Source organism: Marmota monax, unplaced genomic scaffold, assembly GCF_021218885.2.
Source record: "Marmota monax isolate L192 unplaced genomic scaffold, Marmota_monax_Labrador192_F-V1.1 WCK01_AAM20220418_F8-fsc00004, whole genome shotgun sequence".
Taxonomy (NCBI): Eukaryota; Metazoa; Chordata; class Mammalia; order Rodentia; family Sciuridae; genus Marmota; species Marmota monax.
The window spans coordinates 2,626,980-2,643,447 of record NW_026692881.1 but is presented as its reverse complement, the minus strand read 5'-3'; positions in this window follow the sequence as shown (position 1 = coordinate 2,643,447).

Sequence of the window (16,468 nt, the reverse complement as noted above, 5' to 3'; positions counted from 1 at the left end):
CAATCTGCCATTGCCCCCAAAACATTCTAAACTTCTCTCAGCTGTCAAGACTACTTCTATCAATAATACAGAAAAATTGTAACTAAGGAAACTAAATTTAGAGTCAGGGATTGAATTGGAATTCAGATTCTGATATACTAGAATCACCAGGTTTAAGGATACTATTCTCCTTTATGCAAATTAAGAGATTCTATGAGTTGACAAGGGAACATAATCATTATATAACACTGATTTTTAAAAGAAAATGCACCCAACTTTTCAAGAAATATCTTACTGCACATGACATGTCTACTCACAACTGGAGTATGACTGCAATAAAAAATCTCTTCATAAGAATGTATATTATAGAAAAGAAATCTATATTTTAAATGGTACAAAAAAATTTGAAATCACAACCAATGTCTTAAGATTATTTTTTCTATCAAAAAGTATCTTCAATATCCAGTGATTTGGAGCTGAGAAAGTAGCTAAGTTAGTTCACTTGCTTCACATGCATGATGCCCTGGGTTATATTCCAGAGCCTGAAATTAACAACCACCACCACCGCAGCAGCAACAGCAACAACAACAACAAAAAAGTATCCCAGATCAAAAAAAAAATTCTGTAGTCATATTTTACTTTTAAAGATATATTTTTAAAATATCTGAATTTTAAAGTCTTCAATATCTGAATTTTTTTGTCTCATATTAAGAATGAAACCCACATTTTTGAAACTTAATGTATTCTGGGATAACTGTACCAAAATTCACTCAGAATTTTACTATACCTGAGGAAATCAATTTCTAAAATTAAACAAAAAAGGCTTGATTTATATATGTAGTTCCCACTTACGTCAAATTAAATTTAAAATTAAACTGCCAGGTTGATGTTCCTTGAAGGTATTCGCCTTGTTCATTCATAAATGTCTGTCCTAGTTGAATTATCTTTAACAATTCTACATTACATTGCAATAGCTGGTACTGATAGTCAGCATCACTCCTGAATTCTCCAATAGGTCTTGCAACCTCACCTGGAAACTTGGTGTCCATAGCAACCTAATTACATTTTCAGATAACCTGATGAATTTTCTTCATTTTTTTCATCCAGTTTACAAGCCCAAACTTCACACATTCTTTGGCTATGATCTACAGTTGCTGCTGGCATAGTGAGGGCAGAAGGGAGACTAGATGTCAAGCATCAAAATGCTATATTTGATTGAAGATCTGTTTCATAAAATACTTTGTCCTTTGTGTATTTGTGTCTTTGAGCTGGCACTCCTCCTCCTTGCCATACAGGCAGCACCCAGCGGCAGGGTGATGGCCTTATTGGAGGCTGCAGCATGTGCCCCATAGACGCCTCTCTCCCAGCAAATGGGAAAGGGGAGCTGGAGCTGGGCCGCACCATGCTGCTTAGTAGCTTCTCACAAATTCATTTTTTTCCCCAATAGAAATGTGCTTATCCAGATTATCTACTACTTTGTTTTGGCAAACTGTATTTTCCAAAAGATTAGGTCAGAGAATTTGTTGCATTTATTGGTATAAAGTGGATATTTCTATTAATGTCTACTTTCTGCAGTAACATCCTCTTTAATTCCTTGTGTTGTGGGTAATTTGTGTGGGTTTCTTTTTATCAGGTTTATCAATTTTATTAATCTTTTCAAAGAATGTCTTTTAGTGTTCATTATTCTGTTTCTATGACATAGATTGCATTTCTATCATTTTTGTTCTATATACTTCATATTACTCTTTATTTTCTAGCTTCTGAAGTTAGCTACTCTTGACATTTTAGTATTTATTATTTCTAAATATAGGTTTTTAAAGCAATGAGCTGACTACTACATGCCCTAAAATTTAATGTGTTATATTTTTACTTAACTATTTTCTTTTTCTTTAATATGTGAGTTTCTTGGCAGCATGATCTTTTAAATTCTTTTAAAAATATTTGCGGTTATCTACATATAATTTTCCTTTGTTTTAGTTTCGGGTACCATACCCAGGGGAGCTATACCACTGAGCTATACCCCAAGTCCTTATTATTTGAGACAGGGCTTCACTAAGTTGCTTAGGATCTTGCTAACTTCTTGAAGGTGGCCTGAAACTTTTGTTCCTCCTGCCTTAACCTCCTAACTTGCCATTATAGGTGTACACCATTGTACCTGGCTATAAGTTTTAATGATTTAATTCCATTGCATTCAGAACACCTATAAAATTCAAATTTTGGTCATGTAATACTACCTTTCTTCTGGCTGTAGTTGCACACATTACAACTGCTTAACATCCTAAGCTCCTTTCAAAAACATTATCTCTACAGACAAGTTACATTGATATGTCACAAAGTTCACAGATTCTATCTCATCATGTAGTGAATTTTCTATTAAAACTCTCCATTCTAGAATTTTTTAGTTTTCATTTACAGAGATCCTCTGCCTTCTCACTCTTTATGACAATGTCTTGCTGTAAATTCTACAACATATTCATAATGGTTGCTTTTTTTCCCTGCTAAATTAAACTTTGAAATTGTCTAGCGATTGGATCCACCTGATTCTTTTTCTTGATTATGAATCAAGATTATGAATTCCTACACCCTGTATTTCTATATGTATATCTAACAGTGTTTTAGGATAAATTTTATAGATATTCTGAATCATTTCTTTCCATTAAAAATCATTGTTATATTCTGGGAAGCAGTTGAAACCCTGGTTGATTCTTTTGGTCCTCACAGGTTTTCTGTTGCTTTTCTTAGTCATTAGCATTGTGAGGGGCTCTGCTTAGGAAACGTTTTCTTGTCCTTGAGCTTCTCCAACTTCTGCCACAACAGAGGGAATGTTCCCCCAGAAAAGCAAGGCAAGCAAGGCTTAACGGCTGAGTTCCCTTTTTTAAGTTCAAAGAATATACTTCATGTACTCTGCTTTTTCAATGCATGAAAATAGATTTGTCCAGTTTTATAGTGTTTGTGCAGTCACTCTGCCATGGCTGGGGGTAGAGGTCTTTTTCAAGTAAAGGTATATGGTTTTTGTTTTCCAAGCACTACCATTATCTGAGTCTTTCTAACATGGTATGTTGTATCTGTAATACCTGACTTTCCTATAAAATTCATAAACATTCCTTAGGGTAATTTTAAATGTTCCAAATGAAAGTTATATAATGTGTCATATATAATATATATAACTATGTATAACTATTATATATGATATATATAACTATGATATCATATATAATCATATATATAGTATAATATATCATGATATATTATACAATATTTTATAAATATACTATAAAATAATATAAATATGATATATAATACTATAAATATAATATATATTTATGATATATATTTATAATATGTTATACATAACACATATATGAACACACATTTATATATAATATAAATGTTTATATGTTTTCGTATTTATATATTCACACATATGGCAAATATGGCCCATCATTAATCTTTCTTCTACTGTACACCAAATTAAGGCATTTCATTTTCTAGATCCCATGCTCATATAAGATTTTAGACTTCATTATTGGGTTATAAATCAGATTAAAGGACAGGATGGGTGAATTTATTTTACTATAGAGAAATCCAAAAAATTTTGCTAACTTCTAGTGACCCTATAATTACCACAACATGAAGGCTTAAAACTACAAAAAAATTATTTCCTTACAGTTTTGGAAGTCACATCCAAAATGGGCTTTACTGGACTAATATCAAGGAAACAGTAAGGCACCTTCCTCTTGAAGGCTCTAGGGGAAACTGTTTCCTCCTTCTAGACACCACCTGCTTTCTGTGGCTTATGGCCTCTTACCGCAAATGGAGCAGTGGAGCTTCTTCAACTGTTTATCACATCCTTCAACACTATATTTGTATCTTCTATCTTGGACCCTTCTACTCTGTACTTCAGGTTCCTTATGATTTATGTTGAGCCCGAATAGGCAATTCAAGATAATCCACCTGTCTCAAGATCTTTAATCATATAAAAAAAAGTACAAAGTTTGCCTTTTTTCTGTGCAAGGTAACATTCACAGGTTCTGGGGATCAGGGCATGGAAACTTTGGGTGTCATTTGTAAGGATTCTGGCTGTGAAAATGTAGAGGGCAGCTTTCTTCTGGTGAGCAAACCCCCAGGGGGTAACAGGTGCCTTGTTTACCACGATTGGAATATTCTGCAGTTTCTCCCAGGAACTAGTAAGATGACTAATTCATGTTCAATGCCTAGCTGTTATGGTAATGTTCTTCATGAAGAGGCTCTGTGCTATTGTCTTATCAGTCTCAACCTTAATGTTAGACACTTAGCTTTTGGGAATAAAGAAACTCTCTGGTTAGACAACACGATTATGTCACTGCACCCTAACCTGCATAAAGTTACTGTATACAATGAACAATATGCATTAATGATGCCAATGACCTAATGTAAACTATGGATATAAATAAAGCTGGCAGCTCAGAGGAGCAGCCTCTTTTACTTTGCCCCTGTACCTTGCTTCTGTCTCCTTTTGCTTTTATTGCGGTCATTAGTTTGGATACCACATGAGTTACAAAAATCTTTGAATTTCTACTCTGGTCATACCAGCATTATGACAGGTGAAGATAGAATGACAAGGTCAATAGTCATGTTCCTTTGAATGATTTGGGCACTCTGTGGTTATGAAGAATTAAACTAAAACATTCATTATTTGAACCTATGAAGATATTTTTCTTTCCTTTTACATAGTCCTAATTCAGAGATTACTAACATGCATGTATCTTAGTATACATTTCACATCATACACTAACTAAAGACATATGATGTGTTTTATTATGTGTATGTAGAGGTATGTCCTATGTAGTGTAATGAAAGAGATGAATAGGTTTATTCTCTCACTTTTTTTTCTTCAAGGAAGTTCATATTTATTTTAATATTTTTTGGTTGGGGACTTGGAGGGTAAACACACTTAGATTTTTAATTGAAATAGTGTTAAGATTATTGAGATAATGGTAATAAAACATATTCCTGTGTCTACCTATTCATGTGGCAATTCTTATGAAGAAACTTATGTTCTCATTCTTTTTTTTTTATTGGTTGTTCAAAACATTACAAAGCTCATGACATATCATCTTTCATGCATTTGATTCAAGTGGGTTATGAACTCCTATTTTTACTCCAAATACAAGTTGCAGAATCACATTGGTTACACATCCACATTTTTACATAATGCCATATTAGTGACTGTTGTATTCTGCTATCTTTCCTATCCCCCACTATCCCCCCTCCCCTTCCCTCTCATCTTCCCTCTCTACCCCATCTGCTGTTATTCAATTCTCTCCCTTGTTTTTTTTCCCCTTTTCCCTTACAAACTCTTATATGTAATTTTGTGTAACAATGAGGATCTCCTTCCATTTCCATACAGTTTCCCTTCTCTCTCCCTTTCTCTCCCCCCACTCGTCTCTGTTTAATGTTAATCTTTTCCTCATGCTCTTCCTCCCTGTTCTGTTCTTAGTTGCTGTCTTTATATCAAAGAAGACATTTGGCATTTGTTTTTTAAGGATTGGCTAGCTTCACTTAGCATAATCTGCTCTAATGCCATCCATTTCCCTGCAAATGCCATGATTTTGTCATTTTTTAGTGCTGTGTAATACACCATTGTGTATAAATGCCACATTTTTTTTATCCATTCATCTATTGAAGGGCATCTGGGTTGATTCCAGAGTCTAGCTATTGTGAATTGTGCTGCTATGATCATTGATGTGGCAGTATCCCTATAATATGCTCTTTTAAGGTCCTCAGGGAATAGATCGAGAAGGGCGATAACTGGGTCAAATGGTGGTTCCATTCCCAGCTTTCCCAGGAATCTCCATACTGCTTTCCATATTGGCCGCACCAATTTGCGGCCCCACCAGCAATGTACAAGTGTACCCTTTTCCCCACATCCTCGCCAGCACTTATTGTTGTTTGACTTCATAATGGCTGCCAGTCTTACTGGAGTGAGATGGTATCTTAGGGTGTTTTGATTTGCATTTCTCTGACTGCTAGAGATGGTGAGCATTTTTTCATGTACTTATTGATTGATTGTATGTCCTCCTCTGAGAAGTGTCTGTTCAGGTCCTTGGCCCATTTGTTGATTGGGTTATTTGTTATCTTATTGTTTAATTTTTTGAGTTCTTTGTATATTCTGGATATTAGGGCTCTATCTGAAGTGTGAGGAGTAAACATTTGTTCCCATGATGTAGGCTCCCTATTTACCTCTTATTGTTTCTCTTGCTGAGAAAAAACTTTTTAGTTTAAGTAAGTCCCATTTGTTTATTCTTGTATTTAACTCTTGGGCTATGGGCGTCCTATTAAGGAATTTGGAGCCCGACCCCACAATATGTAGATCGGAGCCAACTTTTTCTTCTATCAGGCACAGAGTCTCTGATTTGATATCAAGCTCTTTGATCCATTTTGAGTTAACTTTTGTGCATGGCGAGAGAAAGGGGTTCAGCTTCATTTTGTTGCATATGGATTTCCAGTTTTCCAAGCACCATTTATTGAAGATGGTATCCTTTCTCCATTGCATGCTTTTAGCACCTTTATCAAATATAAGAAAGTTGTAATTTTGTGGATTGGTCTCTGTGTCCTCTATTCTGTACCATTGGTCCACCTGCCTGTTTTGGTACCAGTACCATGCTGTTTTTGCTACTATTGATCTGTAGTACAGTTTGAAATCTGGTATCGCTATACCTCCAGATTCACACTTCCTGCTTAGAATTGCTTTTGCTATTCTGGGTCTTTTGTTTTTCCATATGAATTTCATGATAGCTTTATCTATTTCTACAAGAAATGCCGTTGGGATTTTGATTGTCATTGAGTTGAACCTGTAGAGAACTTTGGGTAATATTGCCATTTTGATGATGTTGGTTCTGCCTATCCATGAACAGGGTACATTTTTCCATCTTCTAAGATCTTCTTCTATCTTTCTCTTTAGGGTTCTGTAGTTTTCATTGTATAAATCTTTCACCTCTTTTGTTAGGTTGATTCCCAAGTATTTTATTTTCTTTGAGGATATTGTGAATGGAGTGGTTTTCCTCATTTCCATTTCAGAAGTTTTGTTGCTGATATACAGGAATGCGTTTGATTTATGCGTGTTGATTTTAAATCCTGCCACTTTGCTGAATTCCTTTATTAGTTCTAGTAGTTTCTTTGTAGACCCTTTTGGGTCTTCTAGGTATAGGATCATGTCTACCGCAAATAGTGATATTTTAAGTTCTTCTTTTCCTATTTTTATGCCTTTAATTTCTTTTGTCTGTCTAATTGCTCTGGCTAGTATTTCAAGGACTAAATTAAATAGAAGTGGTGAGAGAGGGCATCCCTGTCTTGTTCCAGATTTTAGCGGAAATGCCTTCAGTTTTCTCCATTTAGAATGATGCTAGCCTGAGGCTTAGAATATATAGCTTTTACAATGTTGAGGTAAGTTCCTGTTATCCCTAGTTTTTCTAGTGTTTTGAACATAAAGGGATGCTGTACTTTGTCAAATGCTTTTTCTGCATCTATCAAGACGATCATATGGTTCTTATGTTTAAGTCTATTGATGTGGTGAATAACATTTATTGATTTCCGTATATTGAACCAACCTTGCATCCCAGGGATGAATCCTACCTGATCATGGTGCACAATTTTTTTGATATGCTTTTGTATTCGATTCGCCAGAATTTTATTGAGGATTTTTGCATCTAGGTTCATTAGAGAGATTGGTCTGTAGTTTTCTTTCTTTGAAGTGTCTTTGTCTGGTTTAGGTATCAGGGTGATGTTGGCCTCATAGAATGAACTTGGAAGAGCTCCTTCTTTTTCCATTTCTTGAAATAGCTTGAAAAGTATTGGTATTAATTCTTCTTTGAAGGTTTTGTAAAACTCCGCTGTATACCCATCCTGTCCAGGGCTTTTCTTGGTTGGTAGTCTTTTGATGGCTTCTTCTATTTCTTCCTTTGTTATTGGTCTGTTTAAATTGTGTGTGTCTTCCTGACTCAATCTGGGCAAATCATATGACTTAAGAAATTTATCGATATCTTCACTGTCTTCTATTTTATTAGAATATAGGGTTTCAAAATACTTTCTAATTATCTTCTGTATTTCTGTAGTGTCTGTTGTGATATTGCCTTTTTCGTCCCGTATGTTAGTAATTTGAGTTTTCTCTCTTCTTTTCGTTAGCATGGCTAAGGATCTGTCAATCTTATTTATTTTTTCAAAGAACCAACTTTTAGTTTTATCAATTTTTTCAATGGTTTTTTTTGTTTCAATTTCGTTGATTTCCGCTCTGATTTTAATTATTTTTTGTCTTCTGCTATATTTGCTGTTGTTTTGCTCTTCCTTTTCTAGGGTTTTGAGATGTAGTGTGAGTTCATTTATTTGTTGTTTTTTTCCTTTTTTGAGGAATGAACTCCAGGAAATGAATTTCCCTCTTAAAACTGCTTTCATTGTGTCCCATAGATTCCCGCTGGTACAAAGACCTCTCCACAGGTGTGGCTGTATATTGGACCGGTAGTCAATGACGGGTAAGATCCAATTGCAATGGTACCAACCTAACGGGTAAGGACCATATGTACTATTGGACAACCTAAGGCAGGCACGGTCCTTAAGCCACATGCTTTTTGTTTAAACAGTGAGGGGGAGATGTTGAGAGCCACAGCCGAAGGGGCCCCAGCAAACTTCCAGCTGCCGGCTGATGATTGGCTCACAGCGGCCCCAGCAACATCTAGCTGATTGGCTCCTCTGCAGTAATGCTCATTGGGCTGTTTCCCTGCCCTTTCAGACCACGGAGCTGCTCATTGGGGGGCTTTTTTGGCTCTGCCCACGTGACCCAGCCAATCAGCCTCAAGAGCAGGAGGATTGTGGGAGGTGGGGAGAAGCTTGTGTGGGGGAGAGAGGCTTGTGAAAAGCCGGTGGTGGCTGTTGAGGCTCTGAGTGTTTTTCCTGAGAGGCTGTTTTGTTTGGCGTGTGTGGTTCTAAAAATAAAGTTAGTTTCTTTTGACAAGTGGCTCCTGATTGTGCCCAGCCAGACTGCGGCAGTTTATCTCTAAGGATTTTTTGATTTCCTCCTTTATGTCTTCTGTAACCCATTGATCATTCAGTAACATATTGTTTATTTTCCATGTGATGCAGGATTTTTCCTTCCTTCTTTTATCATTGATTTCCAGTTTCATTCCATTATGATCAGATATGGTGCATGGTATTATGTCCACACCTTTATATTTACTAAGAGTTGCCCTATGGCATAATATATGATCTATTTTTGAGTAAGATTAATGTGCTGCTGAGAAGAACGTGCATCCACTTGATGATGGTTGATATATTCTGTATATGTCGGTTAAGTCTAGGTTATTGATTGTATCATTGAGTTCTATCGTTTCTTTATTCAGCTTTTGTTTGGAGGATCTGTCTAATGGAGAGAGCGGTGTGTTGAAGTCACCCATAATTATTGTGTTGTGGTCTATTTGACTCTTGAACTTGAGGAGAGTTTGTTTTATGAACGTTGCCGCACCATTGTTTGGTGCATACAAATTGATAATTGTTATGTCTTGTTGGTGGATGGTTCCTTTTAACAGGATATAGTGTCCTTCTTTATCCCTTTTGATTAACTTAGGTTTGAAGTTGATTTTATTCGATATGAGTAAGGCCACTCCGGCTTGCTTCCGAGGGCCATGAGAGTGGTATGATTTTTCCCAACCTTTCACTTTCAGCCTGTGTATGTCTTTTCCTATCATATGAGTCTCCTGAAGGCAGCATATTGTTGGATTTGTTTTTTTGATCCAGGTTACTAGCTTGTGTCTCTTGATTCGTGAGTTTAGTCCATTAACATTTAAGGTTACAATTGAAATATGATTTGTATTTCCAGTCATGTTTATTTATTTATTTATTTTAGTTTGGCTAGTTTTTACTTTTTGGTTATTTTCCTCCCCCTTTACTGAGATACCTCCCGCTGTTAGTTTTGGGCACTATTTTTCCATTCCTCTTCTTGTAGAATTTTGCCCAAAAATGCTTTGCAGTGCTGGTTTTCTGGCTGTGAATTCTTTTAGCTTTTGTTTATCTTGAAAGATTTTAATTTCATTGTCAAATCTGAAGCTTAATTTTGCTGGATACAGTATTCTTGGTTGGAATCCATTATTTTTCAGCGTTTGAAATACATTGTTCCAGGATCTTCTCGCTTTCAAGTCTGTGATGAAAAATCTGTCATTAACCTAGTTGTTTTACCCCTGAATGTAATCTGCCTCCTTTCTCTCCTAGCTTTTAATATTCTCTCCTTGTTCTGTATGTTGGGTATCTTCATAATTATATGTCTTGGAGTTGGTCTATTACGGTTTTGGATGTTTGAGGTCCTGTAGGCTTCCAGGATTTGGCAATCCCTTCCATCTTTCATCTCTGGGAAGTTTTCTAGGATTATTTCATTTAATAAGTTGTCCATTCCTTTGGTTTGAACCTCTGTGCCTTCTTCTATCCCAATGACTCTCAAATTTGGTTTTTTGGTGAGATCCCATATCTCTTGGATAGATTGCTCGTGAGATTTAAGCATCTTTTCTGTGTTGACTATATTCTTTTCAAGTTGATAAACTTTGTCTTCATTATCTGATGTTCTGACTTCTACTTGATCTAGTCTATTTGTAATATTCTCGTTAGAGTTTTTAATCTGGTTTATGGTTTCTTGCATTTCTAGGATTACTGTTTGGTTTTTTTTAAGATCTCTATCTCCTGGTAAAGCTCGTTCTTTGCAGTTTGAATTTGTTTGTTTAGTTCGTTTTCAAAATATACTTTCAATGTTTGGACTTGCTGTCTCATGTCTTCTCTAATATTCCGTTCCATTTGAGTTAGGTATGCCTTGATTTCTTTCCCTGTCCATGATTCTGATGCTTCTAGGTCCTCCTGTAGATTTAAGTTGTCCTGCATTATCTGTAATCCTTTTTTCCCTTGTTTTTTTTCATGTTATTCACGTTACTTTCCAGCTCTGTTTGACTGCTTTGTAACTGCTTTCTCCTATACATTTGTTTGGGCTTTGTATATCTCTGTTGTCTCTCCTTTGTGGTGGGAGATTATGCCTAGAGATGTTGGGCTTTATTGTACTTTAGAGCTGATTCATTCAATTTATAAAGGGCTTCTGGATTCTGTATGCATATAGTGATCTGTTGTTTGTTCTTAGGACTTTAGGTTAGGTGCTATGAAGGTATAAGGGTTAGTATGTGTTGTTTACTTTAGAAGGTTGCTCTACTGAAGGGGGATACTAACCATCAATTGGATCAGGGTGTTGGTAGTAGCTAGGTATTTAGGAGCCCTATAGACGGCCTCAAAACATTCACCTATTTGCATTTAGACAATTACACGTAATGGAGGACGTAATGCTTGGGATGAAAGTTTGGGGGAACGGGAAGGAAGGTGCTCTTGAAAAGAAAGGAGGAGAGGGAGATAGATAGCATAGAGGAGAATGGAAAGTACAATAAAACTTGAAAGGGGAAAGAAAGAAGGTAAAGGGGGGAGAAAAAATAAAATAAGAAATAAAATTAGGTCTTAGAGATCCATTTTCTTCTCTTCCCGTAGGCAGAGCTGTGCCCTCCGAGCTGAGTTTTGCCCAAAAAGTGTCGACAGCAATCCCTGTAAGGCAGCTCCTGGGAGTCTCTCAATCCTGTTGGTCCAGAGCCGTTTCACTTCTACGGCCCCTCCTCCCCTTCCTCCTGCCAGCCAGCCAGGTCCTGGTCACCGTAGGCGGTTCCCCAAGAATCTGGTTACACTTTCAGCCCCACCACGTGCCCTATTTCCTGAATGACTGAGCACTCTCTCTGTCATTCATCTAAGCCCCAGTGCTGTGGAGCTGTGGTCTGGGAGTCAATAGTTTAATTTTTCCGGACCCCTTTGGTGGGCACGCCCTCGGAAGCTGGTGGCTAAGACCTTGGGTGTTGCCACTGGTGGTAATGGGAGTTGGGGGTCGAGGATCCCCTCTGCTTCCCTCAGCCCCTACAATCACGACCACTCCGCTGGCGGGTGGAGGGGTTGGGGGTCTGGAGTGTCCTGTGTTTCCCTCCGCCCCTACCGTCATGCCCTCTCAGTTGGCGGTTGGGGGAGTTGGGGGTGGGGAGTCTTCTCTGCTTCCCTCCGCCCCTACAGTCACGCCCACGTCACTGGCAGTAGGGGGAGTTGGGGGTCGGAAGTCCCTTGGCCCTTATGGTCACGCCCACGGAGAGATTTTTGAAGTTTCCCGGTTGTTTGTGTCTGATGTGGGTGGGAGTCACACACCTGCTAAAGTAGATTCCGCTGGGAAGGAATCTCGTTGGCCGAACTTTGGTGACTTCCCCTCTCTGCTATGGCGGGCCCCTGGCTCCTTGCTGGAGTGTCCGAAGGGAGGGGTGGGATTGGCTTGTCTCTGGTCTGACTCAATCTCTGGTTTTAGTTCCCAGTTTGCTATTTCATAAAGGCTTGGTTAGAGTCCCTTCACGTCGCCTCCTGAGCTGGATGGGCGGGGGCTGTTCACAGAGCCAAGCGGGCGGGGGGCCTTTCGCGGGCCAGGCAGGCACCCTTCTCACCTTGCCGGGTCGCCGGGGGCGGTTTGCAGAGCCGGGCAGGCGGCAGCCGGTGGGACTGTACCTCTGCGCCGCGTGGCCGAGATTCACTCGTCTGGGACAAACTGTCACCTCTAATAAACTTAGTAATTCCCAGCAGGTCTCCTTTCAGCGGAATTTTGCTAGAAGTTCCTCAGCAGGTAGAATCCAGGTGTATTAATGGGTCTTTCTAATCCCGTTAATGTAGAGATACTGAAAGTGCTGCTTCCTCGCCGGCCGCCATGTTGGGTCTCTTATTATGTTCTCATTCTTAAAAATTTAATGCTATAATAGCTTCCACCAATATTATAGTATAGATGCTAAACAATTTTACAAATGTTTTAATAGGACTAGTTCGAGTATAACAGGCATAAAGTTATGGTTTGATTCACTAATTTCTATGTATTGCCTATAATATCAACCTGGTTGTGCAGATGTTAAAGTTGTTCAATTACGGTGCCCTGTAATTGCACATTTTTTTTAAGCCTAATGATGGTGCAGATTATTAAGGTAATCCATTTGCTAGATGAAAATAATGTGAATTAATATTTATTTTGGCAACAGTTTTCTACTTCAAGTAGTCATAATTCTCCTGGTTTCAAATCTATTGTGGAAACAATGAATCAGTTTAAATATTCATAATCTGTAGTGATAGCTTCAGTATCATTGATAGCCTATAGTTTTTACAATTAAAGATGGGTCATTAATTTCATCTCTCACATAAGATTTGTAAAGATGCTAAAGCAATTAGAATTAAAATAGCTGGTAGAATTGTTCACTTTTTTTTTTTTTTTTTTTTTTTTTTTACTTCTTGGTCAACTATTGTGCTCGTATGACTTAAGCAAGTTGAGAGAGCTAATTAAAAATACCCTTATTTAGCTATTAGGAAAATGCAAGACTTCTTATATTGCATGGAATGTTGCATCTTGAATTCTAATGGAAAAGAATGTGCCATAAAGTTGTGTCTGTTTTTCATTATAAATTCATTTTGTGTTAGGACACTGTAGGTGACATACACACAGTTGCTTATGCTTAGCAGGTAAAATTAGTTATAATTAATTTTCGTAGTTCAGTGTACAAGTGGTTATATGGAGATTGCCTCTTCTAATATTTTCTCAGCTGTAATCTTTTGGTATCATATCTCACATGGTTGCATCTGGCTAAGTTGGTATATCTGGTTTAAACCCATAAATTAAATTTGACAAAGTTATGTGATCATCTTACTAATATCTCTTCTGTTGAGAAAGTAATAATGAATATGGAGGTGGCTTGAATGTAGTTATAGGAGTTCAATTCCTTTCTTTTACAAAAGTAGGTATTTCCTGTGTGTGTAGAGGAGGGAGTCAGGTGGAGACCACAGTGAAGTCACTCTAGGCTCACTTAGAAGTTCTATGGAAACCTCATTTTGAAGCAAAGGCTTATGAAATTATGGAAAAGATTATCACAGCTGTTACTGAGATGAATGAGCCTATACATGGTACTATGCTTGCTTTGTATGTGTATCTGGATGATCAGACTATCTTTGTACTATCCTTGATAATCCAAGGAAATGTCATAGGCAGAATGTTAAATTTACTTCAAGTATAATTTTACTACAAATAAAACTGTAAAGTCTTTTTGCTAATGTAGAATCCAGTGTATAGCCTGATAATAGTGGGACTCAACACACAAATACAACTATAACTGTGAAAATTACTCCAATTGATAAATGTGGAAATGTGTAACAACATGTGTCATGAAGGATAATGTCTAATTACAACTGAGTTTGAATGATTCCTGTGAAACTCCTGCTATAAATTTTTAAAAAATGGAACCTAAGACTTATAATATGCTTGGAGATCATTTAGAATTACCTCTGTGTAAGGCTGATAACCAGTGAAATGCTTTTACTCCTGCAGCAATAGCAAATTTTGGAGCTGATGTAAAATAGGCTTGGGTACCTACCATCTATACCTACCACATATAGGGTAAGTTTATACAATAGATAATGAAAAGCCAGCTAATACGATGGCTTATACTATTCCTGTGTAGCCAAGTGGTTCTGTTTTCCCTGGAATAATAAGTAAAAATCTGTGGAATTATATTGTATGTGCATGTGCACGTGCACACACCCTTGAAAATTTTATTGAGTAACTAGTTCTGTGCATATAGCTACATATCTGAGTAAGTGGCTCCATCCTCATGATTTCTATGCATGATGAATGATGGTATGGGTGGGCTGAGGTGCTTACTGCTTGCCTTGGTCTCACTTAGCAGCTCTTGTCAGTTCTTCATCTTCTTACAGTTGAGGAAGGCATCCTCCAGCATGTGCGTTCTGCCAGTTTGGGGTTTGTTTTAGTCAGCTTTTTCACTGCTGTAACTAAAAGTTCTAACCAATTTTAAAGGAGGAAAATGTTGAGGTCTCACGGTTTCAGAGGTCTTAGTCCATAGAAGGCCAGCTCCATTCCTTGGGGCTCAAGGTGAGGCAGAACATCATAGCAGAAGAATGTGGCAGAGGGAAGCAGCTCATATGATGATCAGAAAGCAGAGAGAGGTCTCCACTTGCCTGATACAAATATATAACCCAAAGCCAAGTCCCAATTCCCACCTCCTCCAGTCATACCCGACCTCTTCAGTTACCAGTCAATTAATACCTACCAGGGGATTCATTCGCTGATTGGGTTTGTGAGTGTCTTATCCCAATCATTTCTCCTCTGAACCTTCTTTCATTGTCTCACATGTGAGTTTTTGGGGAACACTTTATATCCAAACCATAACAGGTTTGGTGCACATAAGTACCATGTTATTGGGCATACCAGGTCACCTGCACTGAGATTTTTTCCCCCCATCTCTTCCCATGTTTTTTTTTTTTTTTTTAGAAGTGTCTATTCAGGTCTTATTTATTCTTAGCATGTAGTAGATTCTTTCCCTATGATCAGAATCATTTATCTCAGACCAGGAAGGCACTTATTTGGGTCCATTCCATTTCCTGTGCCTCCAGAGGCAGAAGGTGGGTCCTCCAGATTAAATTTTTCTACTAGGATTTTAAATAAACTTCTGGGTAACCAAAGAATTAGAATTTGTATTGATATAAAACTAGATCCTCTCTTCTGGGAGGGCAAAGCAATATTATACAGTATTAATGCTATAGTCAGTTAATTATATAGTAATACCTGCTGCTAATGCTGGAGCACATAATAGTAGAGCAGTTGTAATTAATACTGGTCAAATAATGATGTTTAATATTGTGATGTAGAAGGTGGTATCATGTTAATGACAGTTGTAATAAAGTCAGTGGATCCAATCAATATGTATATGTATCAATGTCTTTTTAGAAGACCCAGTTCTGATTTTCATTTATATCTTATGCAGAAGTCGATGTGTATATCAAATGTGCATGCTTTTGCATAAAGGAAAAGTCAGAGCTGGGCTTTTAATAAAGACAGGGTTATATATAGCTCCCAAGAAAAATTACATCTTATAGCATGCTGATTTCTGGGTGAGGTTAGGGAATGATCTATCAAACAGGGAAAGTAGTGTACAGCAGTGTTGAATCTGTATGGAGATGATCTTGGGGGGTGTCATATTTGTCATAGGGGATGACTGGAAGAGATGGATGAGAAATGGAAAGAACAACATTTTTAGTTAGGGATGTAAGAACCATTTAGGATTGCCAAAAATGGAGTTTTGAGTTACTTTACTAATGTTGTTTAACCATTTTTATAGTATATCCAAAGAAAAATTATTGCTGAGTATGGGAGCCATGACTTCTATGTCTTCTTCCCTTGCCTCCGTAGCTCCTGAAACAGATAGTGAGTTCACAAGGATATACTTTAATCCTTAGTGCATCGTGCATTGTTTTAGGGCTATCCATTGTGTTTTAGTCCATAGTTTGTTTTTCCCAGGTATTGGTTCAATGGAAAAAAAAAATCAACTCCAGAGGCTGAGAAGGATCATCTTACTAAGATTTGATTCAT